The 16,145-nt window shown below is 48.2% G+C and overlaps 2 long non-coding RNA genes and 1 pseudogene across 2 annotated transcripts; all 3 read right to left on the bottom strand.

The window, feature by feature from the left end:
- Positions 1-861: 861 nt before the first annotated feature.
- Positions 862-9,803, bottom strand: LOC117074899. The gene is made up of 3 exons (XR_004433756.1): positions 8,071-9,803; positions 6,778-6,999; positions 862-2,438 (listed from the first exon to the last, which is right to left on the bottom strand). It is a non-coding gene; the product is annotated as an uncharacterized LOC117074899 (long non-coding RNA).
- A 204-nt stretch (positions 9,804-10,007) lies between these two features.
- Positions 10,008-10,876, bottom strand: LOC117074891 (annotated as a pseudogene).
- Positions 10,877-12,183: 1,307 nt separating this feature from the next.
- Positions 12,184-15,063, bottom strand: LOC117074906. The gene is made up of 3 exons (XR_004433758.1): positions 13,359-15,063; positions 12,636-12,742; positions 12,184-12,224 (listed from the first exon to the last, which is right to left on the bottom strand). It is a non-coding gene; the product is annotated as an uncharacterized LOC117074906 (long non-coding RNA).
- Positions 15,064-16,145: the final 1,082 nt, after the last annotated feature.

Here is a 16,145-nt window from a genome sequence, read left to right on the forward strand (position 1 = left end):
GTCCGTTCTCACACTGCTCTGACGAATACCTGACACTGGGTAATTTATAAAGAAAGCAGGTTTAATTGACTCACAGTTCCACATGGCTGGGGAGGCCTCAGGAAACTTACAATAATGAAGAAAGGCACTTCTTCACAGGGCAGCAGGAGAGAGAATGAGTGCCAGCAAGGAAAATGCCAGATGCTTATAAAAACCATCAGACCTCGTGAGACTCACTCACTATCACAAGAACAGCATGGGGGAGACCGCACTCATGATCTGATTACCTCCACCTGGTCCCACCCTTGACACACAGGGATTACAATTCAAGATGAGATTTTGGGTGGGGACACAGCCAAACCATATCAAGGTCTCACAGAGACCTCTCTTAGGAGATCCCTACGTAAGAGGTTTCATCTTCTCTGCCTAAGAGGATGCTCACAGTGGACAAATCCGGAAAGCTCTCCAGAATATAGTGAGAAAGTGAGGCGCAGAGTAGCGAGTCATCAAGCTACTTTTTGTGTAAAACGGGAGGGGGAGACAGAGAATGAGGGTCTATTTCTGTTTGCTCGCATATGCGTAAAATCTCTAGAAGGAGAAACAAGAAAGACACTACATGTTGGGGACGAGGAGGAAGGGAGAGTCGTTACTGTGCAGTGCTGCGTTCTGAGCCATGTGAATGCTTGCCTATTGGAAAGATAACAATAAATAAAGGTTAAAGGGAGAAAGCACAAGGCAGTTGGGGGAGCTGCCCAGAAGCTCTCAGCAATTCTAGAGAGTAGGAAGTAGAGGTGCATGGAGGGAGCTGGCACAGCTGCAGGGAGAAAGTGACACACCCACATTACAGGCGTGGCCTTTATACAGAGTGCTGGGGAACCAGGATGCTCTTTTATTTATTTATTTGTTTTACTTCTTATTGAGGAAAATTTCAAACATGCACAGAAGTAAAAATAATAGTGAACCTCCACATGCCCATCATTAAGCTTCAGCAATTATCTGCAAATGGTCAATATTATTTCATTTATTCCACTTGCCCTCCCCCTACAAACACCTGAATTTTTTTAAAGCAAATTCCAGACACCACATAATTTCATCTATGAATTTTTGTGTATGTACCTCTGCAAGAGCTCTTTTTCAGATATAAGCTCAAAACCATAACCACATCTGAAAAAATTCCAGTAATTTATTAATATTGTGAGGTATCCAGTCAGTATTTGCATTTCCATGATTGCCTCCTAAGTGAGTGTTTCCTGGTTGGTTTGTTCATTTCAGGCCAGTTCAGGACCCAAACAGGCCCATGCCTTACAGTTGGTAGACATGGCCCTGAAGCCTCTTTGGGTCTGCAGGTTCCTCGCCCTCTTTGTTCTTTCTTCCAGGAAGAAGTCGGGTAATTTGGTTTCAGTCCCCTGCATTTCGTGTGTTCTCTTGTCCCACACGCTCTCCATAAACTGGGAGATCCAGAGGCATGGCCCCAGGTTCCCAGTTTTGTCTTTCTTCTTTTGCAAGACAACTTCATGGATGGCCCTGAGCATCTGGCACCAGGCACCCACTCCTGGTTCCACCCTGAGTGCATGATGTCTGGTGCCTCTCTTTATGGTACTGAGATCCATCTGTGGTTTCCCATGTGGCTGGCTGCATGGTTTTGGCAAACGAGAGTGTGAGCAGATTTGGATTTGAGAAGGTCCCTTGTTGCTACCACTTGGAGAACTCAGATTCCACCTCATTCTCAGGACTTGGGGGCAGGGGCCACCCTTCTAGGCCTGGCCTGAGGAAGTGGCTGCAGGGGTCACTTTTTTTTTCCCTGCTGTTTTGATTAATGACTACTTTTCTTTGTTCTTTTGAGATTTGACTGAGAACTTCCAATCATATCTATATGATGGAGCTAAGCAGAGACCAAAGAAGGGAAACACAGTCCATCAGCCTCATTTATATTTAGTCATTTTTAAATAACAAAGGCTATCTCTTATAGCTGGAAGGAGGAGTCCAGGAGCGTTGCACTGTGACTCTCTGCAGAGCAAGCATCTTCCTTTGTGTTCAGCCTGTAATTGGCTCTTTTCTTTCCAAAATCCACTACTGTTATGAGATACTTGGGATGTCACTTTTCTGGCCAGAAACATCTTTGGCTGGTGGCATCTTTTGCCCGAGTTTTGCTCAAACCCACTGGGCTCATTCTGCTCACTCTCTGCAGTCAAAAATCACTGGTTGGTTCATGCCTACAATTGTCAAAGGCGACAAATAACTCAAAAGAAAAGCTTTCATGATTCTGAAAAACAAAACAAAGGATCAGCAGTGTTCCAAGCAAAAAGTCAAAAAAAGATTACTTCAGTCTTCCATAAGTTCAGTCCACTCAGTCAACTCCTGTGTACCATCTTCAAAGTTATCAGAACTCTGCACTCGAGGACTATAATCCATCTTTTGAAGAGGATCAAAACAAGACAGTCTGTGAATATCAAAGTGTCCTAGGGTAGTCACAATCAAAAACATGATTAACAAAGAAATTTGATCACCTCTGTGGTCTACAATAACCTAACACAATAACCCTAATTATGATTGAAAGCACATACTCAGACATCAGGATTTTAGAAATCCCATACCATTTTGAAACACATATTAACATTATTCACTAAAATATAACCTGAAGAAGATCAAAGACCACTTTATTTTGACAATTTCATGTGACTAAATATGTCAAATAATACTGTTTACCTTTCCTTTGGATGCTTCAGGGGTCAGAAAAGACAATTTTGAAGCTAAAATTTGATTTTGGGGAGCCTATCAACTGTGTTAAAAGTTTACAACACTTGACATTATGAAATAGAATTCCAGATTACCGTAAGTCACTTATTTAGCCAAAATGATGGCTCAAAAAAGAAGGCAAAAACTTTTACACATTAAGAGAGAAGACTTAGCTTTCCAAACAATCTATCTCGTGCCTTTCCCTTCTTTTTTCGGTAGTTTATTTGCAAGGCAAACAAAAATCTTTCATCATCATTTAACATTACCTGAAAATCTTAATCAATATGACCATGAGCTGAGATTCTTCTAGTCCTTTTATAATCCTTTACCAGTCTGTTAAAGAGGAGGTCAGTCTCCTGAGAAACTTGTGCTTTTATTCCAATGTTCAATTTACAGAAAAACCAAATAATGCCCTTTTGAATTTAGTCAATATGTTCACACACAGAATTTCTTTTTCAAGATTAGTCTTTAAAAGCCTCCTATAACTTGTTTAAACCTTTAGCTTTATCTTATCTAATTGAAAACAATCCTTTAACCCTCTAGACTAGGCAAAAAGTTACATTCCCGTGCTGCCTTATGTTCTTTTACTAAAGACACATTTTACTTTCCTTACACTCTTTGCATGTAAATCTTCTTTTAAGCAGTCTCAAATTACATGTTATAATGGTAACTCTTGGCAATTTTTAATTTTGGTGTAAAACCTTGTAAGTTATTTTAATTATTTCCTAGGTGCAGATAAAGTCTGACTCTTTCCAGCATGGAGGTGGTTAACTCTGTACGTCCCTAGGCCCTACCAAACTGGAAAGCAGGAAAGTTAAACAATTTTCAAAAATGAAAGAAGCAGTTTATAACCTTTAAAGCATTTAGCAAACCTAGTATCTGACCTGCATAATTTGGACCATATGGCTACATTTTGAAGATATTTTATTTTTCAAAGATCAAAGTCACTTGAACTAAAAGACATTACAGCTTTATCTTTCTTTCAAAATATTTGATCTAGGCACTTATTTTTCTTTAAGCCAATCAATTAGAGCTTTTTTTTTTTTTTTTTTTAGTGTGTCACACCTGACAAGAAAAATGCAGAGGCAGCCGGGCGCGGTGGCTCAAGCCTGTAATCCCAGCACTTTGGGAGGCCGAGACGGGTGGATCACGAGGTCAGGAGATCGAGACCATCCTGACTAACACGGTGAAACCCCGTCTCTACTAAAAAAATACAAAAAATTAGCCGGGCGATGTGGCGGGCGCCTGTAGTCCCAGCTACTCGGGAGGCTGAGGCGAGAGAATGGCATAAACCCGGGAGGCGGAGCTTGCAGTGAGCTGAGATCCGGCCACTGCACTCCAGCCTGGGTGACAGAGCGAGACTCCGTCTCAAAAAAAAAAAAAAAAAAAAAAAAAAAAAAAAAAAAAAAGAAAAATGCAGAGGCTCTAATAGCCACCTTGCAGGCTCACAAACCTCAGAGTCCCCAAGATGCATGACAGTGAGGGGCGTCTCAGGTCTTTCCTCCACCATGTCAAGAGCCATGGTAAAAATCACCGTATTCTCTGCTCCTCCATGAGTTCAAAAGCTAGAAGTATTGAAGTATTGCCCATTTGGTGTGGCCAAGGTCAGGTAATAAGAGATTTAAAAGGACTTCTTAAAGAGGAGGGCTATGGTTAAAAGTTAACTTTTGGGAGTCACTTTCATCTTTGAAAAATAAAATATCTTCAAAATGTAGACATATGATCCAAATTATGCAGATCAGATATTAGATTTTATATAACTACACAAACAGACAGAAGAAGATCCAGTAGTTGTAGAATTTTTCATTTGCCAGTCTTCTAGTTGGATTACTGGCCTTGGGGTGGAGTCCTTCAAGAACCAGGGCTAGGAAAACATGTGGTCTCTAAACCCTAATAAATAGGCCTAGCTGGAAGACAAAAACAAATTTTGAGAGGGATGCATCTGCCTCTAATCCCTGGAGTTCTGTGAGGAAAACAGAGGTTTTTCCCAAAACAGGCTCCGTGGCACCTCGTCCATTTTCCCAAGGAGTCCCAGCCATCAGAAGTTCTCATGAGGCCTCTCGTGTGCATTAAGAGTGGCAAGACAAAAATGAAGAAAAATCATTCAGTCGACTGACAAGAATAAAACCTTTTTCCAGAAAAACAAGATCCATGCAGAGAAAAGACATTAAGGCCTTTTAAATACACCTATAGCATGGACATCCATCTTTAATTAACCTGACCTATAGCTTGGAGCTTGGATACCCATCTTTAATTAAGTTGACTTTTTTTTTTTGAGATAGAGTCTTGCTCTGTCACCCAGGCTGGAATACAGTGGTGCAATCTCGGCTCACTGCAACCTCCACCTCCTGGGTTCAAGCGATTCTCCTGCCTCAGCCTCCTGAATATCTGGGATTACAGGTGTGCACCACCACACCTGGCTAATTTTTTTTTTTTTTGAGATGGAATTTCGCTCTGTAGCCCAGGCTGGAGTGCAGTGGTATGATCTCAGCTCACCGCACGCTCCACCTCCCGAGTTCACGCCATTCTCCTGCCTAAGCCTCCCGAGTAGCTGGGACCACAGGTGCCTACCACCACGCCCGGCTAATTTTTTGTATTTTTAGTAGAGACGGGGTTTCACTGTGTTACCCAGGATGGTCTGTATCTCCTGAACTCCTGATCCGCCCACCTCGGCCTCCTGAAGTGCTGCGATTACAGGCGTGAGCCACCGTGCCTGGCCTAAGTTTTGTATTTTTAGTAGAGACAGGGTTTCAGTATGTTGGCCAGAATGGTCTCGATCTCTTGACCTCATGATCCGCCCGCCTCAGCCTCCCAAAAGTTGACTTTTAACCATAGTCCTCCTCTTTAAGAAGTCCTTTTAGGCCGGGCGTGGTGGCTCAAGCCTGTAATCCCAGCACTTTGGGAGGCTGAGACGGGCGGATCACGAGGTCAGGAGATCGAGACCATCCTGGCTAACACAGTGAAACCCCATATCTACTAAATATACAAAAACAAAAACTAGCCGGGTGAGGTGGCGGGTGCCTGTAGTCCCAGCTACTCGGGAGGCTGAGGCAGGAGAATGGCATGAACCCGGGAGGCGGAGCTTGCAGTGAGCTGAGATCCGGCCACTGCACTCCAGCCTGGGTGATAGAGCGAGACTCCGTCTCAAAAAAAAAAAGAAGTCCTTTTAAATCTCTTGTTACCTAACCTTGGCCACACCAAATGGACAATACTTTAATACTTCTAGCTTTTGAACTCATGGAGGAGCACAGAATACGGTGATTTTTACCATGGCTCTTGACATGGTGGAGGAAAGACCTGAGACGCCCCTCACTGTCATGCATCTTGGGGACTCTGAGGTTTGTGAGCCTGCAAGGTGGCTATTAGAGCCTCTGCCTTTTTCTTGTATTTCCTTTCTCTTTTTTGGACTTTCTCCTGGTCCCTATTGTAAAAGACTGAGGTAGCCACTTTTAGGAGGTTCTCTAAAGTACCGTCTCATCCTATAACTTGTTTCTGTAGCTTCCTCCTGATATCAGGGGCCACCTGTGTGATAAACTCATCCTTTAGGATTCGCTGTCCCTCGACTGAATCAGGAGCTAGAGAGATGTGTTTTACCAAGGCCCGTCTTAGCCTTTTCAGGAAGGCAGTGGGATTCTCATCTAATACCTGGTCTATCATGGCGATCTTGGAGGAATTGAGAGGCTTAGTCCTGGTTTTTCATAAGCCCTCCAGTATGCACACCTGAACGGGTTTCCTCCTCCATTCTCCCATTTCATCATTAGGGCCCCATTTAGGGTCCTCCAGTGGTGCTGCTATTTTTCCAATCATATAAGTCTCATTCCCTTCCCTGGCCCTATATAAAATACAAAGTTCATCCCCCAAATTCTCTACCACTTGCAGGGCGGCCTACTTTTCAGTGGTGGTCAGGGATTGATTCAAAAGTAACATGACATCCTTCCAGGACAGCTCAAATATTTTGATTAAGTTCTGGAAAGCCTCTATATCCCTGTCAGGGCTGCCTGAAAACTTGCCAAGATCCCCCTTAATTTGCCTTAAGTCTTGTAGAGAAAAGGGGACCTGTACCTTAATGGGGCCATATTCACCAGGCATCTGTTGTAGGGGCAGTTGAGACTGGGGCCTGCCTGAAACGAGGATTCCTAAGCTGGGGCAAGCTTGAGAGAGAACCTGGATAGGGAGGAGCAGAGGAGGTTGATTCTCCTGCTGGAGGTACTTCTGGAGTTTGCTTCCCTGGAATTGCCCCTTGCAGCTTCTCCTGAGGTGGCCGGTAGGAGGGCTGAATCAATCCTACAACATCAGAAAAGTCTGGGTTACCCCCCTGCAAGGCAAAGAAGGCCTGCACATAGGGGACCATGGACCATTTTCTCCTGCATTTACAGAAAGGCTTCCTTCCTGAGGCCATGCTTCCTTTCTGTGCCTCAAGGTGCTTGGCACTAAGTTGTCACCCAAGGAAGCAACAAGAACATTTTTAACACAAATTTATGTACAGATATGAAGGCACACTTGGCTTCTGTGCTACTCTTAACCTTCTATTTTAGACTTTTGATGACTAAGCCAAATGCTCATTCAATCCAGTAATATCTCTGGTTTGCAACAACATCCTTAACATTTTTTTTTTTTTTTTTTGAGACCGAGTCCTGCTCTGTCACTTGGGCTGGAATACAGTGCCTCAATCTCAGCTCACTGCAACCTTTGCCTCCCGGGTTCAAGTGATTCTCTTGCCTCAACCTTCTGAGTAGCTGGGATTATAGGCACCACCATGCCGGGCTAATTTTTTGTATTTGTAGTAGAGATGGGGTTTTGCCATGTTGGCCAGGCTGGTCTTGAACTCCTGACCTCAGGTGATCCACCCACCTCAGCCTCCCAAAGTGCTGGCACAGGTGTGAGCCACTGCACCTGGCAACATCTTTTAACATTTAACATTGTACATAAAGAAGAAATAGGAACCTTGACATCCTGAAAGAAAGAACGATAGGAAAGACTGGACGTCCTAGTGTTGGCACTGTAACAGGTGGTCAGGGACTGGAGTTAATCCAGGGGCCTTTGAATTAGGCCAAGGGGTAGCCTTGGTCAGATACCCTCAGTTGCCTCAGGACCTCCTTCTGTTCCCACACAACGGCTAGACCTCTGTGAAAGAAAACTGGGTTGGAACAAAGCCAACATTCCCAACATCTGAGAATAATGGAGGACTGACAGTGTACTCTCCAGCAAGCCTGTCCTCTGTGTCTTAAGTCTGGCAGCCACACTAGTTGCTTTTAACTGGCTGATAGAGGCCTGGTATTTTTCTTTCATTTTGACTATTGTGGAGTTTAGAGACTTTGAAAAAAGGACAGAAAGATTATATCTGCTTTTACTCACCTTTCTGCAGATCCTGGACAAGCCCTCCAAAATGTTATGGGATCCCTGAGGTGTTGCTTTTCTGGTCAGAAACCTCTGTGGCCAGTGGCACCTTTTGCCTGAGTTTTGCTTGGACCCTCTGGGCTCATTCTGCCCACTTGGCCTGGCAGGCGGTGCCAGGTCACATTACTAGCCTGGATCCCATGCCTGGCAAGGGCAAGCCAGGCATGGAGCAGTGAGGGGTGTGTGAGTGAATGAGCGTGGGATCTGGTCACTGCGTACAGTCAGGGACGCCGGCTGCTGCAGCAGGGTGGGCAGCTCCAGGTGCCAGCATGAGTACAGGCTCTCTGTGAGGCTGCAGCTGGACCAGGTGCAATGCAAGCAGCTTCCATGGCTGCCACCGGGGGACATGGTGGTCCCTGGAAGCTTGGAGACGCCAGGAACTGCAGGGTCCCAAAGAGTGAGTCACAGCCTGGCTCAGGGAGCTCCCAGGTCTGGGATTGCTGAAGGATTATAGCTCTTTTCTCCTTCTCCTCACCTGCAATGTCTCCAACAAGGGGCGATGTTCAGCTCTGTTTGTGTTATAGCCCTTTCAGATCTGCCATTCAGCAGGTTCCAGGTTCTTGTCCCACATCCAGGAAGAATAAGGTATGTGGACAAGTGGAGGGTGAGTAAGGTGAAGAGGAGCTTTATTGAGTGATAGAATAGCTCAGAGGAGGCCCTGGAGTGGGTTGCTCCTTCTGCAGGCAGGTCATCCCATTGTTCTCTGAAGCTCTCAGCAGAGAGGAGACCCTGGAGCAGGTATCTCCTCTCTGCAGCTGGTTCTCCCAACATCTACTCAGCTCTGGCTGAGCCTGGGTTTTTATGGGCCTCAGAGGGAGGAAGTGTGTGCCAGTTGGTCCATGGGCAGCCATGGGTGGGTCTGGAAAAGGCACCACAAGTTCCCACTCTGGTCCATGGAACTGGCAGCCTGGTCCCTAGCCTCCAGGTCCTCCCTGGCCTGAAGGTAGGGCCTCACCCTCTTCCACCCAGGAACCTATTTGCCTCCTGCTGCCATTCATGGTGGCCAAGCTGTAGGTGCCGAGGGGGAACCTGCAGGCCAGCACTGAGTTGCCCTTTGCACCCCATTGGCTTCTCTCCTATGCCTGTTGGTGCCCAATGTTTGGAGACGGCTGAGGCAGCAGGGGACTGGCATGTCAGCATTGCACTGAATGTGTGCACACCTGGCCAGGCCTTGACAGTGCCCAGGCTTGGCCCCAACTTTGCTCCAAGATCAAAGTGGGCAGCAACAGCAGGGAGAAACCAGGTACTTCTGAGCCTGCTAGGGTGGGGGGAGCCTTCCTGGACCCCCAAGAGTGCAGGGATACCTGGGTCCACAGCAGTGGTTTGTGTGGACTGCAGCTGCACCTGGGTGGGGGGAGCCCTGCCTACTCCATGGCCCAGGAGGCCCAGGTCTGCAGTCATGGTTTGGGCAGTTGTGGCTGCACCCAGGGAGCTCCTGCCCCACCAACTTAGAAGAGACGGGGCTTCCACTTGTCTCAGGCTCCCACCAGCTCCAGGGAGTGTGCAGTCCCAGCTATGCCTCCCTGCTGTAGTCGGCGTGATGGCAGCAGCTGCTCCAGACAGCCCACCGCTGCCATCACTATGACTGATAAAAACTACTGGTACTGGCCGGGCACAGTGGCTCAAGCCTGTAATCCCAGCACTTTGGGAGGCCGAGACAGGCGGATCATGAGGTCAGAAGATCGAGACCATCCTGGCGAACACGGTGAAACCCCGTCTCTACTAAAAAAATACAAAAAACTAGCCGGGCGAGGTGGTGGGCGCCTGTAGTCCCAGTTACTTGGGAGGCTGAGGCAGGAGAATGGCATAAACCGGGAGGCAGAGCTTGCAGTAAGCTGAGATCCAGCCACTGCACTCCAGCCTGGGCGACAGAGCAAGACTCCATCTCCAAAAAAAAAAAAAATTGCTGGTACTATCAGGATGCAACATAGGCCAGTAACTTCCCAGAGCAGAGATGTGGGAGTCAAACATGCCACCACACAAGGAGCAGCATTTTTCAGAGCTGGACACTGGATCATAGTGCAACTTTCTACCTTCTTGGCATTGCATGAATCCATACAGTGGTGAAGAGGGCCAGCAATACCTGAATCAGATAAGCAGCACTTTCTGGGCTGCCATACTGAAGGTCATGTCCACTAATGGCTAACACACAAATCATTCTCCTCCAGCTGACCATGTCAATCAGCCACACCACCATCTAGCACGCTGAAGGTAAACACTCCAGGCTCATCCACCTTGCACACCAGTTTCATTCCAAGCTGTTCCTTGGGGCTACTTTTGTTGCAAATCACATGACAGCTGTCATCCTGGGGTCTGTAGGCACCCAGGGTCTGTCCACTGTTCCTGCTGCAGAACTTCTGTTGTGCAGCGTGGTCAGTTACAGCACCTGGTAGGGCTGCCACAGGAGATGCAGGGCATAGTTTTGAGACACGTTGCTAATGTCCATCCTGTTGACATTTAGGATGATGTCTCCTGGCAGTAGTTGGCCATCTCTGGCATTTACCCCATCATGATAAATGTGTTGGATGATACAGACCAGGGGGGTTTCACTGCCTCCCATCAGCGTAATGGAGAGGCTTTCATTGGGATCCACTTGACTGATCTTGATGCTGGTAATTTCACCACCTGGGATCAGGTGGTACAACCTTGGAAAGATTTCAGGGGTGATGACGTTTTCAGAATTTTCCTTGCCCTGGTTAGCTCAGTTGGCAACTGCACTCCCACTCTTTGTCCTTTGAAGAACACTCAAAGCTCGATTATTTTTTTAAAAGATCTAATTGTCCTGTGATGGCCGATGCTGCTGGACAGCTTTCCTATGTGGTTGTACCAGTTGCTGGATTGCTCAAAGGGCTGTGCCATAGTTTGGTTACTCTGGCCAGAGTCCCCTGGGCTGATTGCTGGCTGACTGTGCTCTGCCAGGCACATAGGCGGGGCTGTCTAAGCCAAGCTTATCTGTCATTAAGGCGGTGGTGGCAGCTGCAGAAACCTCTGGGGAGGGTGCCGTGGCTGTGAGGTTCACACAGCCATCTGATCAGCCATCTTGTGAGCACCTCTTTCTGTCTTTTTTCAGGCCATAGTGGGAGGTCCTTTTATGGTGAGTAGAAGTTCCTGACGATGTACAGCATTGGGGGACACAGAGAGAGGAGTGATAATTTTCAACAGGGAGTCAGAGTGGCTGCAGGGATAGAGAGAAGAGGAAATATTTGTGAAATTAGAAAGAATGGACATCATGTGGCCAGGGACCAGCTGAGCCACAGAGGGAGGACTGGCATGCCCAGCATGGTGGCCCTCCAGCCCCCTCTAAGGTCACAAGGCGGGCATAGAGGAGGGTGAGGTTAAGAGGCACATGGCAGGTCCTGCTCCGGATGCAGGGAGTCTGAGAGCCCAGGGTATGGCCAGGAGGGATGTCTAGTGGAAGCTGGGTGGCCAGGGCTGACCTTCAGAAAAGAGGGTCCCATGAGGGGGAGGCATTGATACAGCCATGACCAAAGCTTGGGGAGTGAGTAAGATCTCCTGTGGCTATGGGAAGTAAGAAGGGGAGGGCCCACATTGAGGAGCTGACAATGGATACGAGGCCTTGATGTGCCCTAGCAGAAATGCACCCAGGAGGGGGTGAGGCCTCAGGAGCAGAGAGGAGGGTCTCACTACCCAGAGAGGCCAATGTCATATGCTGCCCATCGATCAGGGAAGTGGCCAATCACATGTGCGTGGGATCCACTTACTATGTGGTGGGCGGGGTCCTGGAGAGGCCCATGGTGATGGCAGAGAGCAGACACTGGGGTCCAGGGAACAGAGAACAGGATGGCTGCTCATCAGTTAAAACCCTCCCACATGGGCCGGGCATGGTGGCTCATGCCTGTAATCCCAGCACTTTGGAAGGCCGAGGTGGGCAGATCATGAGGTCAGGAGATCGAGACCATCCTGGCTAACATGGTGAAACCCCATCTCTACTAAAAATACAAAAAATTAGCTGGGCATGGTGGCAGGCGCCTGTAGTCCCAGCTACTCAGAAGGCTGAGGCAGGAGAATGGCGTGAATCTGAGAGGCGGAGCTTGCAGTGAGCTAAGATCGCACCACTGCACTGCAGCCTGGGCAACAGAGCGAGACTCCGTCTAAAAAAAAAAAGAAAAGAAAACAAACAAACAAAAACCCTTCCACATGAACTGGTACAGCCATGTAGGAAAACTGTCTAGCAACATAGATCATCACAGAACAAACACCTAACCCAGGACCCAGGCGTTCCAGGGCAGGCAGACACCCAACAGACGTGCAAGAAGGGACAGGATGCAAGAAGGGCCAGAGCAGCCCCACTCATGAGAGCCCCATCCAGACAACAACCCAAATGAGTCCCTCTATTCATCCCATCATGGAGGAACAAATAGAGGGTCTGTGGTCCAGCGGACAGTGGCACACTGCTCAGTGATCCTCCACAGAGAGAATCCCAAAGAGAGACCCGAAGGGCACACACCAAAACAGCCCCCCTCAGGCAAAACCACCATATGGGAGCAGATCAGAGTGGTGACCTTGAGAAGAGGCCCAAGGAGCCCTGGGGGCCTAGCTGTGATGATTCTTGATCCAGGTGCAGGAGGCACAGGTGTATCCAGTGTGAGCACATCCTGTGTTCCATGATCTCCAGGAGAAAAAAGAAATAAAAGATTAAAGAAAAGCTTGAAAAAGGACTGTACTGTCCTCTGTATGCACGTTTGACTTTAATAAAAACTTACTTAAAAAATATAGCCCACTTCTGGGGCCAAGTGCAGTGGTGTACACCTGTAATCCCAGCACTCTGGGTGGCTGAGGTGGGAGGATTGCTTGAGTCTGGGAGGTAGAGGCTGCAGTGAGCCATTATTGTGCCACTACACTTCAGCCTGGACAATGAAGTGAGACCCTGTCTCTTAAAGAAAGAAAAGCCAACTTCACAAGTGCCCAGTGGCCTCTAAGATAAGCTCCACAACTTGGGCAGCCCCTTCCTGCTCTGCCCCCACCTCCCACCCCAGCCCTCCTCTACACCTTCATTCCTTCTGCCTGGGATACCTCCCTCAGCCTAGGCTGTGTTGGCCTGACAGGCTCCTACACATCCCCCAGGGCCCTCCCAAGCCTAACCCGAGCAGAGGGAGGCCCAGGCCTCGGTGTCAGCTGATTCTAAGGAATCGTGAGGGCAAAGATAGATCCCTCCTGCTTCTCTACACACCCTGCCTCCTCTCCACCCTAGCCCCAAAAGGGGAGATGCCTGCATCTGTGCTCACCCATGGAGGTTTGTCATGCTTTGGCCACACGTCAGGCTGAAAAATGTGGAAAGAGCAGGGGCCTGGGAGTTTCTGAAGACGGCGATCTCTAGGGAGCAGGGCTGCGGCTTGGCTCATGGCTCCAGGTCCTCCAGGTCTTAGCGTCAATGTTAATTCCTCTGGGAGCCCCGATGGCCATCACCAGACCAGGCTGTTGACTCCACAGGAGCCAACAGGGATTTGGAAACTGGCATCAGGCCCTGCCTCTCCCTTGTCTGCCCCCGTCAAGCCTCAGGAAGTTCTGTCACCTCTCTGAGCTATTTTTGCATCCAATAAAAGTACCTTCCTATAGGGTTGCTGTGGGAATTAAAGAAGTTCAATCACCGAAATCCCGTCTTCAACACAGATCTGGGATCTGAGCACCTCTGCCCTTCTCCTCTGATCCAAGCCACCTTCCCACTCCGTGGACCATCAGGGGTCTCCCTGCTTCCTCCTTGCACACAGCAGCTGGAGGGATCAGATCATGTCCCTCCTCGGCTCAGAGCCCACCAGCGACTTCCCGTGTCCTCTGGAGCAAAGCCCAGGTCCTCAGAGTCTCCCAAAGGCCCTACCCAGATGGTGTCCTGTTGCCTCTCATCTCCTCCCACTGTGCCTCTCTCCCTCCACAGTAGCCACACCCAGACCCTTGCTATTCTTGGAATGTGCCTGGCACACCACTGCCTCAGGATTTTGCACATGCTCATCCCTCTGCCTGGAACTCTGTTCCCCCAGATGTCTGGGGGGCTCCACCCTCTCCACATCTTTGCTCAAATGTCACCTTCATGAGCTTTTCCATGACCACCTACTCAAAGTGCAGCCACCATTGCCCAGAACTTGTGGTTCCCCTTACCTGGTGTTGATTTCCTCTGTGACTCTTACTGCCATCTGCTGCCATAGATTTCATTTAATCAGTTGTTTATCATCTGCTCCTTTCCACTAGAACAACAGCTTCTCATGGTAAGGATTTGGACTTTTTTCCACTGGCACATCCCCAGCACACAGAACAGAGCTTACAGAGCTTACAGAACAGAGCATACAGTAGGTGCTTGATGAGGGCCCTGGCTGGGTGTATTCCAATGGCTGAGGGCCTGTGCCACGCCAGTTACTAAGGATCTGAAAAATCACTTCTAGTTGGGAACCTCTATTTAGACAGAGGCAGCCTTAGGTTTGCAGAGCTGAGAGGAGTCAGTGCATTTGGGGATCAGAGACAGAGAGGGGTCCCTTGCCTCTAAAACAGTGGTCCCCAACCTTTTTGGCATCAAAAACTGATTTCATGGAAGACAATTTTTCTACAGACGGGGGGTGGGAGGGGGATGGTTTTGGGATGAAATTCTCCCACCTCAGATCATCAAGCATTAGATTCTCATACAGAGTGTGCAACCCACAACAGGGTTCACGCTCCTAAGAGAATCTAGTGCCATGCTGACTTGACAGGAAGCGGAGCTCAGGCGTAAATGCTCACCTGCCCGCTGCTCACCTCCTGCTGTGCAGCCCGGTTCCCAACAGGTCATGGGGGTTGCCTGCCCTAAAATACCTTCTTATTTAGTTGCCACATAGCTTCAAATCCCACTGCTCTCACTCTTTGGAGTTTAATTTATTCCTCATGGTTCTCTTTTCTTTTTTTTTTTTTTTTTTTTATTTTGAGACCAAGTCTCACTGTCACCCAGGTTGGAGTGCAGTGGCCCGATCTCGGCTCACTGCAACTTCTGCCTCCTGGGTTCGAGTGGTTTTCCTGCCTCAGTCTTTCTAGTGGCTGGGATTACAGACATGTGCCACCATACCAACCTAATTTTTTTCTTTTTTTGTATTTTCAGTAGAGGCGGGATTTCACCATATTTGGCAGGCTGGTCTTGAACTCCCGACCTCAGGTGATCCGCCCACCTCAGCCTCCCAAAGTGCTGGAGACATGAGCCACCGTGCCTGGCCGCTTCTATTTTCAAATGAAAATATTACGATGCCACTGGCATCCGGCAGCTTAACCAGGTAATTCTGTTGATCTGGCCTGGGCTTGGCTGGGCAGTTGTGGCCTCCAACAGGCTCACTCACATGTCTGCCATTGGCTGAGGTCAGTAGCCCCTGGCTCCTCTAGGAGCCTGGTCCTCCAGCAGGCTAGGCTGGGCATATCCTCATGCCAATCACAGGGGCCAGGGGTGTGGGAAGGGTGGGGAGAGACAGAGAGGGAAGCTGAAAACCTCTTGAGGACTAGGCTTGGAATTAACAAACCATCACTTCTGGCACCTTCTGGCCATAGATAAGGCCTGAATCAGATGGTAGGGAAATAGACTGTACCTTTTGGTGGGAGGAATTGCAAAGTCACACTTACCATGAGTGGTTCAAGGCCAGAGATAAGCAGGTCTCCCACCCACACACGTTTGTGTCTTCCCATAATGTCAGGCTTTTTTTTTTTTTTTTTTTTTTTTTTTATGCTACTTCGATCACAAAAGCCACCAGCTCCATGGAGTTCCCAAGGAGGAGGAGACAATTTTTAGGACTTGGCATTCACACAGGCTCAAGCACACAGTCTCAAGCCACTCCACAGATCAGTCAGTATTGCAAACCATACATAGCATACTTATCAATATATAAACATTATAGATTGAAAATTACACATCAAACAAAGTAACATGGCATGAGAAAAGGGATAGGAAAAAGAGTTAACAAGCCAGTACAGGAAGAGCGATGTGAACAAAAAGAATATTCTGGCCTGGCTTGGGCAGCTCAGCAGCGTCACAGTTTTGCAAGGAAGAGTCTTTGATGTGGGCAGAGTCT

This window comes from Trachypithecus francoisi, unplaced genomic scaffold (genome assembly GCF_009764315.1).
Source record: "Trachypithecus francoisi isolate TF-2019V2 unplaced genomic scaffold, Tfra_2.0 Contig01665, whole genome shotgun sequence".
Lineage (NCBI taxonomy): Eukaryota > Metazoa > Chordata > Mammalia > Primates > Cercopithecidae > Trachypithecus > Trachypithecus francoisi.